The 13,289-nt window shown below is 42.3% G+C and overlaps 1 protein-coding gene across 3 annotated transcripts in view; it reads left to right on the top strand.

The window, feature by feature from the left end:
- The window catches only part of pdzrn3b (PDZ domain containing RING finger 3b), a 118,224-nt gene that overhangs the window by 60,288 nt on the left and 44,647 nt on the right, over positions 1-13,289 (top strand). The window lies entirely within an intron of this gene.

Genomic DNA, 13,289 nt, shown 5'->3' with positions numbered 1-13,289 from the left:
TGTTTGCACATATGCATGAAGTTTGGTAGAGGGGTGGTGGGGTGGGGACATTGCTACAACAACAAACTGGGCTCATCGTGACATTAAATAGAAACCACATTTTCAGGAAGGAAACAAACAGAATCAGCTGTTCCTTCGTGTCGGCATGAAGTCAGCTGAGCGGTTCAAAGAAGCATCCTTCCCACGAGGTCATTAAACCCCGAGCGAAAGTCACTGATGGAAGTGTAGTTATCTCAGCCGGATAAGTCTCTCCCGGCTCCCTTTGTCCTTCTCCCTCTGTTACCTACAGCAGAGCTGAAATGAAACCCATATGCCACTAGCACAGACTTTGGGAGTTACTGGATCAAAAAATGACCCCGTGCTTGGATTTCCATCTATTCCTCATGCAATGTTTTCCACTGAGCTCCATGTGTGCTTCACGGGGGGAGGGCTCAGAGGCGGGGAGACGGGGAGTAGAGCCACGTCACCGATCTTCCCATCCAACCCGCAGTTATCATACAGTTACAGCTGTTCGAATACATACCTTGTACTGTTCGAGGCCTCACGTGTCCACCCCCTCTGCTCATTACACAGCTGAGCCGCCTTTGCGTTTCTGTTTTCCTTTCTCTTCGTGTTTTTCTTCTTGTGCACCCTAATTTGTTTTTTAGGCTCAGTGAATGTTACAGCTTGATCTGAGCACATCACAATGTCCTGATGTTGTAAAAGGTTGTTTTCCCCGCATTCCCATGGCTGGTAATTAAAGGCGTGTGATGTGTGCGCTGAAGAGGAGAGGAAAGGGAGGTGATGGTGGGGATGAGGCAGGGGTGTGTGTGTGTGTGTGTGTGTGTGTGTGTCTCAAGCCAAGGCCAAATTAAAAGCCTGAGCATTCACATTCAATTAAAAGCTCCCCCTCTGAGGCTGTGGCAAAACAGCTGCAGAGACTCCATGCTGTCTGTTTTCTTCAGTTGCTGTCAAAAAGGTTGGATTCCGTCTGAGGTTCACGCCCCCACCCAGACCCAGACACTTATTAGACACTGAGAGAAAACAGCTAAGATAGCACAGGGCAGAGAAAGCATTGGATTGTTTACATGAGAGGCGGTGTCTCCGTTTCATCATTCCCTTATCATCGTGACAAAATAAGGCACAATTATAGAAGAAGATAGGACAATGTGACCAACAAACAGGGCAAGAAAGGGAAGTGAGTAATAGCTCATGAACAGATGCTCTCAGGGTGCTGCTTTTTGATGGAGGGAGATCTGAGCCTCTGCGTTGTGAATGAGCCCGTCTGCAATTATGCGTTATTTGCTGATTTGAATGCTGGTCAGACTTTCCACATCACAAGCTCTGATAAGACATCTCACCATTATCATTACGTCTGCCTGAACTGTTGTTTGCACACTGCAGACGGTGAAGTAGAACAAATAGTTCATTGGACTGTGGCAGTGCTTTTCCTCTCATTCCTGTTCTCAGAATGCAGACAAACTGGCAAAGAAAGCATCGTCCTATGTATACAGTGTAAAATTAGTTGGTAATCTATAATGTAATAGGAAAGTGTATAAAGTGTGGCAAGTTTATTCTAGATTGGTGGAAATTCAATTCATAGTGCCAGTTCCCAACAAAGTTTATCTTGAATTCATCCATCCATCCGTTTCTTCTGTTTATTAGTGGTTTGATCACATAAGCAATAGTTCCTCAAGAAAAAGACAGACATTTGTCTTCCCAGTGACACTTTCCAGCTCCTCCTGGAGAATCCCAAGGTGATCTCAGATCAGAAAGGATACATATTACCTCCAGTGGGATGTGCCCAGAAAACCTCCAGAGGGAAATGGTCAGGAAGCATCCTGATCAGATGACTGAACCACTTCAGCAGATTCTTTTAATCGGAGGAGCAGTAGTTCTTCTATAAGCTCCCCCAGATGATGAAGCTCTTCATCTTATTTCGAAGGCTGAGCTCTGTGACTCTACAGAGGAAGCTCATTTCAGCCACTTGTTTTGAGGATCTTGTTGTTCAAGACATGATCCAGACCTCATGACCATAGGTGAGGGTAGATGGACAAGGAGCAGTAAATTGAGCTTTGCCTATTGACTCAACTCTTTCTTTGCCACATGAGACTGGATCAGCACCCTCAGTACTGCAGACAAAGCCCCAATCTATCCTGCTATGAACAAGACCTTCAGATACTTGAACTCCTCTATTTGAGGCAAATACCCCCAACCCAGAGGAAGCATTCCACCTTTTGCGAGCTGAGAATCATGGCCTCGGACTTAGAGGAGCTGACTCTCATCCCAACAGCTTCACACTCAGCTATGAACAGGCCCAGAAGGTCAAGGTTCAAAGATCCCAACAGAACCACATCACGTGCCAAAAGGTTTCCAAACCAGACCCCCGCCTCTTCTCATCTGCACCTTGAGATTCTGCCCATTAACACCACAAACAGATCGAAGACAAATATGTTGTACTTTGGGAATGAAGTCGAATTTGTGTTCAGTTAAATTCAATTCAATCCAAACATGATCCAATTCAGTTCAGTTCATACCAATTAATACAATCCAACTGAATCCAACAGTACAGTCCAAATCAATCCAATTACAATCCTATTCAGTCTAATTAAATCCATAAATGTAGTTTGATATCAATTCATTCCAAAATCTACAGTGTAATTCAAGCCAATTGTATTCAATTAAGTATGATCTAATTAAATTTAATTATAATCTTACTTCAATCCAAATAATTTTTTTAGTAATTGGAAAAATCTAGCAAAGCAAGCAACAAACAGCATCAGGTCTTCGCTTTGATTCAGTCCCATGTCCTGAGCAGCAACACGTTATGTGTAAAACTGAGAAGAACTCCTCTTTGAACAGTGATTGCAGTTTTAAATTGCCACTGCTGCGTTCACGGCTGTGCCAAATGTGAATGGGGCTCTGAACTCATGAAACTTTGCAGGCATTGGGTCAAGTTTTTTTTTGTTTTGTTTTGGTTTTTTGGGTGGTCGCATCTTTCCATTCAGGAGGTCAGAGGGAGACAACAATAGGGTGGTCAGCAATGGTTTGCACAAGCTGCCCTCTGGCTGGCCATCAGGGCCAGAGCCGAGGCGTCCTGTCTGATCTGTCCTAAATTTAAACCTGTGGACAGACAAGTCTAGCCAGCGGCCAGCCTCATTCCAGCTCCAATCATCCACGCTACGGAGAAAGAGAAACAGACAGAAAGAGACGGAGAGCCAGCCAGCCCCGGGCCTTTTAAGTCTGCCCTACTCCTCTCACTCCCCCCCTCTGTTCTCCTTCCACTCCCCTCATCCGTTTTTCTCCCTCGCTTCTTCTTCAAACTCTGCCTTTGAAATGACACTTTACAACTCCTCCAGCCTCCAGACCCTCCATTTGTGGGCGTAAAACTGTGTATATTAGAGTACTTAGAGCACCGCCAAGGTGACATATAGCGCACCAGGAGGATTCACTTACCATTCAGGATGGAAATGATCAGTGAGGATCAGCCCCCACACACTCCCCACCCAAAAGAAAAAAGAAAACCTCAGGCACATTTGGAAGCAATGGGCTTCGAAGTGTACGCTGTTGTACGATTTGAAGCTTTAGCAAGTAAAATGCAAACGAACAAATATTTGTCACATATTCCTGAAGAGTTCCCTACAAATCCTTGTTTTTGGGGTTTTTTTTTTGTTAAATAATTGGTTTCGCCTGTTTCTACATTTTGAATATTAATGCGTTGTTCTGAAAATATATGCTCACTCACCCTGATGTTCCTGCAACAACCTGTTCTTATCTCTTCCCCGAATGCATTTGCTCTCAAATTGTGTAATAGATTGGAGAGCTTGTGCAGTCTCGGTGGAAAAGCGGAAAGTGCTCAGAAACACAGATGTCCACTGAAACAGTACTGCTATTATGCTACGTTTGTCTGTTTGGGTTTTATTGCTGCTCTGAGAGTCAGTCTGCCGTTTACGTGACAATAGGGAGAGAAAAAAAAGAGCTTTGAGTGTCTACACTTGAGTGGGCCTCATACCATCATCAACTGCTGCAGACTTGAGTTGAGTCCCATATGACTCGCTCCCTACGGTGCTGAGCTGTAGGCCAGCAGCGAAGCATCACTGGGGAGCTGAAGAGACCACACAAACCAGAACAGACAAGATGTGTTTCAATTCTGGCTTGGTCCACCTTCTTTCCCTCCCTCTTTTTTTTTTTAATCTCACCATCTTCCCATCCTGTCCTGTCTCTGGTTCTCTCTTCCTCTTGCTTCATTCTTCCCCTCCCTGTAATTAGGGTTCTTTGAAGTGGGTCGAGGAGATGGATTAGAGTGAGACCTGCAGGGTCTTTGACCCAGGGTGAGCTGGGACGAGTAATTAGACAGGGAATTAGAGGAAGCCCAGCCCCTCTCTCATGAACTGTATTTCTGCTGTGCTGTTGATAGTTTGCAGAACATTTGTTTTCATTGTTACAATGCCAAATCGGAAAAAAAGCTGCAACAATAAAAATTAAAAAAAAACAGGAGGGTTCATGGTTTCTTGCTGACAACATGAACCCAAGATATTTTATTTTCTGCCTGATTGTCCTAATTTGATTTGTAAAATTAATTTGTCCCTGCTTTCAGCCATATAGCAGATTCCCAAAAAGTTGAAACAAGGGTTTTCAAGGCTCATTATGACTTTAAAGAAAAAAACAGGTGATATCAACAGGCCATAATGCTTGTGAACAGTTCACTTGGTACAAATGCAGAATCAATGAAAGGCTGAGTTTTTGAGGATCAAAGATGGGCACAGAATTGGACGTTTGCCAAAAAATGTGAGAAAACATTTATTGTGGATAATGAGCAGTTATCTAGATTGCTCTGTGATGGCTTGTCTTAAAAGCTCCATTAACTCTCTGGTTCTGTTATGTGGCCACAAAGATGAGCCTCTCTCAAAGCCACCGTTGGTCATGCACACATAAACCAATGAGCCTGACCAAGTCCCGCACCAAAGTGTGGATTGGTACATGAAGCCATTATCATGGAACCAGTGGAGTGATGTCAGAATTATTGCTTGAGTGGAACACTGCACATGCTACCCCTCCCCTATTTCACACCTATTTGTCACTCCACCTATTTCCATTGAAGGGTCTTTCTGCAAAACAGTTCTGAGACATGGCCACAAAGATGAGCTTTTTTTTTTTTAAGGTGCCTCTTGATGTTCACATGTGTACCAATCAAGCCGGACACATCCTACTACAGTGTGTGCTTACACAAATGAAGTCAACGTTGCAAAAAATGTCAAATCATTCCACTGTAGTTTCCGCAGCCAGCTGGTCGCTCAGACCATCTGTCCTTCCTACATCACACCCTTGAACCAGGAAGTTGGCTTACCCTTACACATACCAACAATTTCTGTTCTGTGACTACCCCTCTTGCTGGCTCAGAGGCTGCCATTGGCAGCGGTAGGTCGGCCTCAGCCTCCCAATCAACTTAGTCTTTTCAGAATTCACACTGAGACAGGAAGAAGGCATCCCAGGCCTAGCCTGAAAGGGTTTTGTAAAAGTGGGTTAGGGCGTTACACCGGGTGGTCCTACTTTTTCATTTCACATACGACACTGATGCAGAAGGAAGACATTCCAGGTTTGACGTGCTGTGTGAAAGGTGCTAATGTTGTTGGCAACAAAGGCCTTTATAACAAAATTCAATCCCAGCATTTACCTTTAACTTAATTTAAAATTGATGATAATAAGATGTTTCACTTCAAATTTCAGTCTGTTAAGTCTTACATTGATCTCCACCAACGCCTCAGTTCTCCACAAGGCTCATTCCAGCAGCAAAGTTACCACAAATACTCTCTACAGAAACCTTCGGTGTGCGAGTTCTGATCTTTTGCTAAGCAGAATGCAGGACCTCAATTAAAAAGCCAGAAAAAGACCTTTCTTTATTTTCAAAGAACCATTAAAAAGTGAACACGTTGGAAACAGCAGTCCTATGAACAAAAAAGGCAGGAGAAGTTAGTAAATTGTAGCAGAACGAATGAACTTGTTTTAACAATTAAAGTGTTAATTTATGAAAAGCGGTGGTCACTGTTACTGTTCTAAAGTCAACAGTTTTTCACACAAATTTTATTGGCACTTATCTACAACTTGTATCGTTCATGTGGTAAGTGATGTCAAGGATAAGCATTAACTGGAGGGAGAGGAATTCAGCCCAGCCAGCTAAGTTCAGGTACTGTGTTAAACAAAGACCATCTAGATGACCTTCTAGATGCCTGCAGGAAAAAAAAGAACTAAACCAAGTGACAAATAATTAACACGAGCACTGAAAAATACACTAAACATTCTTCTTCTCTTTTTCTTTTTGTCTCTGCAGGTAAGAGATTTTTCCTTTGCCAGAAATAAAGTCCTTTCTGACGTGCTGTGTAAGTAGAAATGTCACAATTTTATGTTTTATATTTCCTATTCCTTGCTTCTCCTTGACGTCCCTTTTTGAGGTGTGTGTTTATTTGATGTGTGTGTGTGTGTGTGAGAGAGAGAGAGAAAGAGGGAGAGAACGATATCCCCAGGGTACCTGTTGTTGTGACAGGCTCTTCACTTGAGCAGCATTAGAAGATAATGTGCAAATTGTAATCTGGGAGCTCCCATTCCTTAGCCTGTGTCATGGTAATAATGCTGCGCGTCAGTCAAAACTTGGCTGCAGATTGCAGATGCAAGCCAATGCTATCTCTCCTCCTCATTCTACAGTGCAGGCGCTGCAAAAGAAACCGCTTACCATTGGCAGTTTGGCGTCAGGAGTAGGAATCTTGGTCGTTGGATAATAAAGACTTAACCTGTACTGACTTTGTCCTGATCATCATCTTTAAACTTGTCCAGCTGAGAGCTTTTTACAAAGTCAGAGTGCTGACATAAACAGATTAGTCGTGGTCGTGCATTTCAAAAAATGTGCCATAAGTTGGGATTGAAAAAGATGGTCTCGTAATCCTGAGGCTGCAGGTTCAAGCCCAGGTTGCTTCAGGAAAGACATCCGCCAAGTCCTCCATGCGAGTTTTATCGATGTGCTGCCCCGTGAAGAAAGAAGTAGCCGGAAAAAAAAAAAAAGGAGTAAGGATTTAAAAAGTAAATGGGAATAATTAAAGAAATATATAAAAAGGAAAACCCATACAATCCTGTTCACATTGTCCATGAAAAATGTTTAGAATAAAATGTTCAAGACTAAAGATTTAATTTCTTGTTTTATTTTTATTTTTTTCAATTTCATTTTACTGTTTCCCATTCTCACAGTTTTTGGTCTCAGAATGGGACTTTTAATTTTTGCCAAATGTCAAAATTGAAAACACAGAAAGAAAAGAAAGTCTTTTAAAATGAATGGTAGCAGTATAGACTACCTGGAACCCCAGACTGACAAGGAAGCAAACACAGTTGCTCACTTCCTCCTAAAACCCGGACCTTTGTGCTACATAACCCACCTGCTTCTTACCGACCCTAGACACATCCTGGAGGCAACGGGGAGTAAAGGAGAGGTGCATGACAAGGGCTAGAAAAGATAAGAACATTGACTCTAACATTGTGGGGAAGTTGTAGATGTCTTTATCACACAGAATGAGCAGAGTCAATATTGGATTTGGTTGGAAGCAGTAACACTTTAAAGCAGGGGTCCAGGACCACCTGACCCTAAAATTGGTACTGGTCGACAGATCATTAATGAAAAACAACTTTTCTTTTATATATAGTTTTACATTCATTGGTCTGCAGGGCTTTTGAAAAATAACCACTTTTGTTCACACCTCTTTTCTGAGCTAAACTCAGTTATTTTTTGTACTAGTAAACATACATGCTAACCCTAGCACGCCTACAAGCTGACCTTAGAAACCTTACAATCTAACCTTATCAAAAATGAGTAAAACATTGTTAAAATTGCTAGAGAACTTATTTTTTCCCCACTAGTCTGTGGGAAAGTTGTCTTCTATGAAACTAGTCTATGATGCAAAAGGTTTGGGGGATTTTAAGATACAGACAAAAAAGAAGGAATGCAAAGGAAAATCAGTGGCAATGACCATAAGAACCAATAATGGAGTATATTTATAAATAAGTTCATAATTATATTATGCTGATCAGTTCATGCAACGAAATATCATAAAATTAAAGTAAATCATTTTCCAAAGTGGTATCTAAACTGTTTACACAGTTCATTAATTTGGCAGGTCAAGATACAATTATTCATTAAATCTGTTTATTGCAATCTGTGCTAAAACTTGAGAAAAAGCAAAACATTTCATTTAGTTAAAGGTGTCAAGTACAGGAAAACTGTACATGTGCTGAAAATAAATCATCTGAAGGTCTCGTGTTTTACCGCTGATTTCATCACTTTTTTTATGACCGAGGGCATTCCTTTGTAACCAAATTGTTCACTTGCATTGCCAATGATGACTGACATCACCACTGGTTTGCCCATTAGGTTTGCCTGTTTTAGGAAGAAACAGCTGCATCATTCAGAGACCACATTCAGTGTGTTTTTGCTTCTTCTGTTTTATAGAACATTTGAACTCAGTTCTGTGCAGGACAAGCCAACCTAACCATGGGGAATTAAAAAAAAAAAAACAGTTCATGTTGTGCAGTCTTACATTCAACCTCATTTCCCTTCCAAACCTTCATCCACTTTGGCCAGACCACACATCCGTAAACGTTGATAGTTCTGCTGGCTCGCTTATATTCTCCCTTACACTCAGCCACTCAGTCATGACCTCAGATAGGGATCACATTCAGCCTCGCTTGGCTGCTAACTGCCCTCAGTTGCATATAGGGTTTACAACCAAGCTGAGCTCGAGGCACCACTCAGCATTTATAAACAGTTGTGATTGCATTTGCTTAATGAAAAGATTTGAAATTGGGCTTTTTCTGGAAGGTCAACAGAAATGAGGCAGCGTATGAGGTTTTGTTGGCTTGACTGCCAGTAAAAATGTTAAGTGAATGGCTGGTGTAGATTCGCAGTCATTCAGGACATGGTAATCCTAGCAAGACTGTTGTCCTCTAGATGTCTTCAGGAATCTAAAAAGTAGTCCAGCTGCCCTTGTTTCGACTTGAGGATAGAAAGAATAGCAGCTGCCATGTTGCAGTGCATGTACAGTTCCCTGGATGATGGGCAACGGGTGATAGTTAGTTTGACTTTTCTAGAACTGACAAATTTATCTCTGTTTTACACTGTATTTTCCAGAGTATGCTAACATCTAACAAGTTGAGCTCATTTGTTCCCAGCCCTTTTGCCAGAGTCTACCTCTGTAAAATTTAGTTGTACTTCATGAAGGAGCAGACAGTGAAAATGCTCACCTAAGTAACAAATGACTGTTGTCTTCTGTGGTGTGGCCAGTGCTGCTGCTTGTCAAGACTTCCTTTTGTTCACCTTAAAGTCCTAGACCACCTCGTTCTCGAGTTTCAGTGTTATCTGACAAGAAACGAGAAGAGGAATGGGGTTGATGGGCCATGCAATTCAGAGAAAAGTGATAATGAGCTTTGTCTTACTGTCTCCACCGCCCACCCCCTCCCCCTACCCAACGCTTCCTTGCTATTAGTACCATCTGCTACCATCTGATTGTGCTTCATCTGCAGCACGAGAGAGTAACAGGACAGCAGCCTTCTCCTCTCCTGAACTGTTTCTGTGAATGAGCATGTGTTCTTCATCAACCCTCACATTGAATCCATTGTTTTCTTTTTCAGTTTTTCTTTCGTCATTTCCTGTGACTCTTAATCCCCTGAAAGTCAAGGGCTTTGAGGGGAAGTTGCCAGAGGAGGGAGTGGGGGGTGGTTCGCTGATCAGCTGATGACTTACACTAGGGGTTAGAAGTACAGAAATTATAACTCTGGCTCATGATAGGTTGGCCGTTCCAGCTCATCAAGGCGCATGTTGGCATCGCCTTGGCATTTGTAAGGGGGGGGTCATAAGCACCAGCTCCAACAACTGGCAGCACACTGACATTTGCTGCATCCAACCGTTTCACCCTTCAACATTGGCAAATGTGACCTCAAGAGTCAGTGAAGCATTCTTAATCAGAGTCTTTATGAAATTAATACGGGGTCAGTGACATTTATGAGGGAGATAAATGAGAGAAACAAGCCAGGTTGTTGTAACAAAAAAACGACTGGTTTAATTGAAGGGCCATCCTAGTGAGCTGCATAGCTTGGCTTTAATTTAACCCCATTGAGTTGCTGCACAGCTAGAAGGAGTTCTGTTGGCTGGATACAAATCCTACGATTGTGTAAACCTCCTCCTGAGCGACTCGCACACTCGGTAGCATTCCTACTTTTCTCAAACGTGGAAGCGATCAGAGAATTTCCTTACCTTATTAAAGACAATCATACAGAAACCCTTTTTTAAAATTTTGTCAAATGGAAGTTGCTCAAAGAAAAATGTATCTGCATGTGTTTTGGTTGTTTGTCCTTTTGAAGGACAATTGGTAGGACCATACATATGACTATAAACACAGGAATCTTCATTCCCAATCGTGCACTTTGGTGCCATCTCCTTGTGTGGTCAAATGGCGTCTTTCAAACTCATTCCTAAGTTAGTTTAACACTTCAGTTTTGGTCTTGTTTGCAGGATACATAGTTGCTGCTCAAGTCAAATGGTGGTTAAAAAAAGACATTTAGATCAAGACTGTTATTACTTCATGACTTATGGGGGATTAGGGAGCATAAAGAGCTTTAGTCAGTAGAGGGTTTACATAAAGACACAAAATCTAATGATGTATAGTAATGCCTTTGTGCTACACAGTATGTTTTGACATTTGTGTGTGCTTTGATGTGTTTATGCAAGCTGCTTGTTAGTACAATGTCAGACATGTCCATCAGTGGCATCCCACTATGTTCAGCAGGCGAGCCCCGAGCCATATCTCTGACGCACATTTCACCTCTCTGCCTGTGTTTACGTCCTCCCATCTCCCCATCTCTGTGCTCTAAGCTACTTCTTTTCCTTTATTCTCTTAGTTTTGCACTCTTAGATCTTGTTCTCTTACACCGTGTTTTGCCTTAAGTCTTAACAGTTTTTTTATTTATTTTTTTTCTTTCAATTCTTATGTAATGGGTGTGAGTATGCAGCAGAGGAGTTCTTTGCTTCCTGTTTGCTTTGGCATCTTCTGTACCCACTAAATTGCATATCCACCCATGTTTGTATCACATCTTCTCACGCATCCTAGCACTTTTATTTTTCTTTCATTGCTAAACCTGAATAACTGAAGCTGGCCTTCTGAAACCAGAAAATTTCAAAAAGGGGGGAAGGAACATAAGAGCAAGTTCTTCCTTGTCATCTTTGACCATTAGGGAGGCTTTTCCTTTTGTCCAAAGAAATAAATTCAGTTTTTGAAGTATACTCCAAAAGTAAAAAAAAAAAGCCTTGATTTTTTTTACCCCATGTATTATAAAGGGTATGGAGAGAGAAATCAATGCTGGGTGGTTGTAATCCAGACCCTCCTTATCAGAGCTGACCTTTGAGAAGCTCTCTGTGTGGATCTTGATCCTTAAGAGCCTTCGTTTTGGGAAGGGAAGGCAGAGTGGCTTTATTTTATTCAGCTGTTTGATTGGACTTCAGTGGTGATGGCGACCCCAACCCTGTAACCAAGAGCTTTGCTCCAATCTGCAAAGGAGCACCTGGCAATGCTCCCCCTTTTCAAAGCCCCCACACTTTTTTGTCCACTGGGGATGCGTAAATGCTTTGAAATCTGGGCACGAAGTAGCATCAATCCCCGATAGTCACGTTGCATACTTTTGCTCAGGAATTTGTTCAGGCAATTTCCAGAGCTTGTCAGATGCCAAAGTTGATGGAAGGTTCTTTGATGGTCAGAAGAGTGGCTCAAGTGGATGACAGTCCAAAGGTTAGTTAGTTCCTCTGACCTCTTCATGAGGAAATACAGTATGTGACATGTTACTGAAAAAAGACACTTGGCAAAAATAACCTAATAAGCCCTGTCTCTATCATTAGCAAGACCGTTTTATTGGCTTTGGCAGTGGATAAGCTATAATCAGTTTTGAGAGAAATGATTGACACAGAGTCGCTTGTGTGATTTACTCAAAGGTTCAAGCTTGTTACTCAAAGTTAAACAGTAGCTTGTAATACTTTGTTGTAATGGACCCCTGAATGCTTTTCACTTGTTTTTCAAGGTTTCTATCATGCAAAGAAAAAAAGATGACCCTAATTGAACTCTGTTGTGAGGAATGTCAAGAGATGTTACACAGAGATATGGACAAGCAGAATAACGTCAGCAACGATAAAATCCGCACAAACAAAAGCATACTTTTTATCCTCAGTTAACTATACAACACTGTTCCTTTTCCTTTTTGAAATCATTTCCAAAGTTAGGTTGTAGAATTCTTTTGGATTTTCAGTCTGGAAGGAGTTGGGTTTTTTTAAGTCACTTCAGGTCATAGCAGGGAGGTCAGGAGACAAAGACTTGGTAGAAAACTTTTATTCTTGTTTTTTATCTGATTCCATGCTATCATAAATTCCCAGTAACTTCATTTCCAAAACTTTAGTTCTGAGGCATTAGAAATGATTTGCCAAGATCCTCTGGAGCTGAAAATGCAACACTAAGTGTTTGACCTCTGAGTGGAGTGCTGGTGTGAACTGTGCTCACTGCCCTGGGCTTTCTTTTCCTGGGAATCTGTTTGAGATAAAGATCGATGTGAGGGTTAGAACCAGGTTCCTCCGCCCCAGCCCTTTTGCTTCCACCCTCGTGTCCCGGTTCTCCTCCTCCTCCTTCTCCTTCACATCCACTTCTTCTCCCTTTCTCTAAACCTCTCCCCATCTTCTCACGAGGAGTAGCAATTATGGCAACTCCTCCGGTCTAAGCACCAAAATGAGTTGTTTACTTTTGGCCACTTGCCTCTGGCTGGTGTGGCCAGCCCCTCATTTACAGTTTGCTTCCAGACGCAGTCACCAAAACGCAACCCTGGACCCATCAGGATTGGCTCATCCTGGCTCCCTCTCAACCACACGGGTTCCTTTTAATAATCACAGACCTCTGTTAGTCATGTACACCATGCAGAACTCCCTTGTTTCTTTTTTCTTTCTTTACTTTCTGGTGGCAGCTTACTACAGTTTGTATTTCCAGCCCAGCTGAGGGAAAACCATTTAATGTTTTGAACGCTTCAGTGTAAAGAGGCAGATCTCGAAGCCAGCAGTTCTACCGCATGCTGTTTTCCTGTGTTTTCTGTGCCTGAGGGTTGAAGCAGAATGAAAGCACGTACTCCCCTGTGCCGCGTACTGAGAGAATATGTTTGTTTACACACAGACAGCCAGGGAGTCGTGTTTAGAGCTACAGAGGCAGCACAGGATCCCTCCAGTCAAGCTGATGATGTTGTGTTGGGGG

Source organism: Kryptolebias marmoratus, linkage group LG4, assembly GCF_001649575.2.
Source record: "Kryptolebias marmoratus isolate JLee-2015 linkage group LG4, ASM164957v2, whole genome shotgun sequence".
NCBI classification, from domain to species: Eukaryota; Metazoa; Chordata; class Actinopteri; order Cyprinodontiformes; family Rivulidae; genus Kryptolebias; species Kryptolebias marmoratus.
This window is presented reverse-complemented; position numbering and strand designations above follow the sequence as displayed.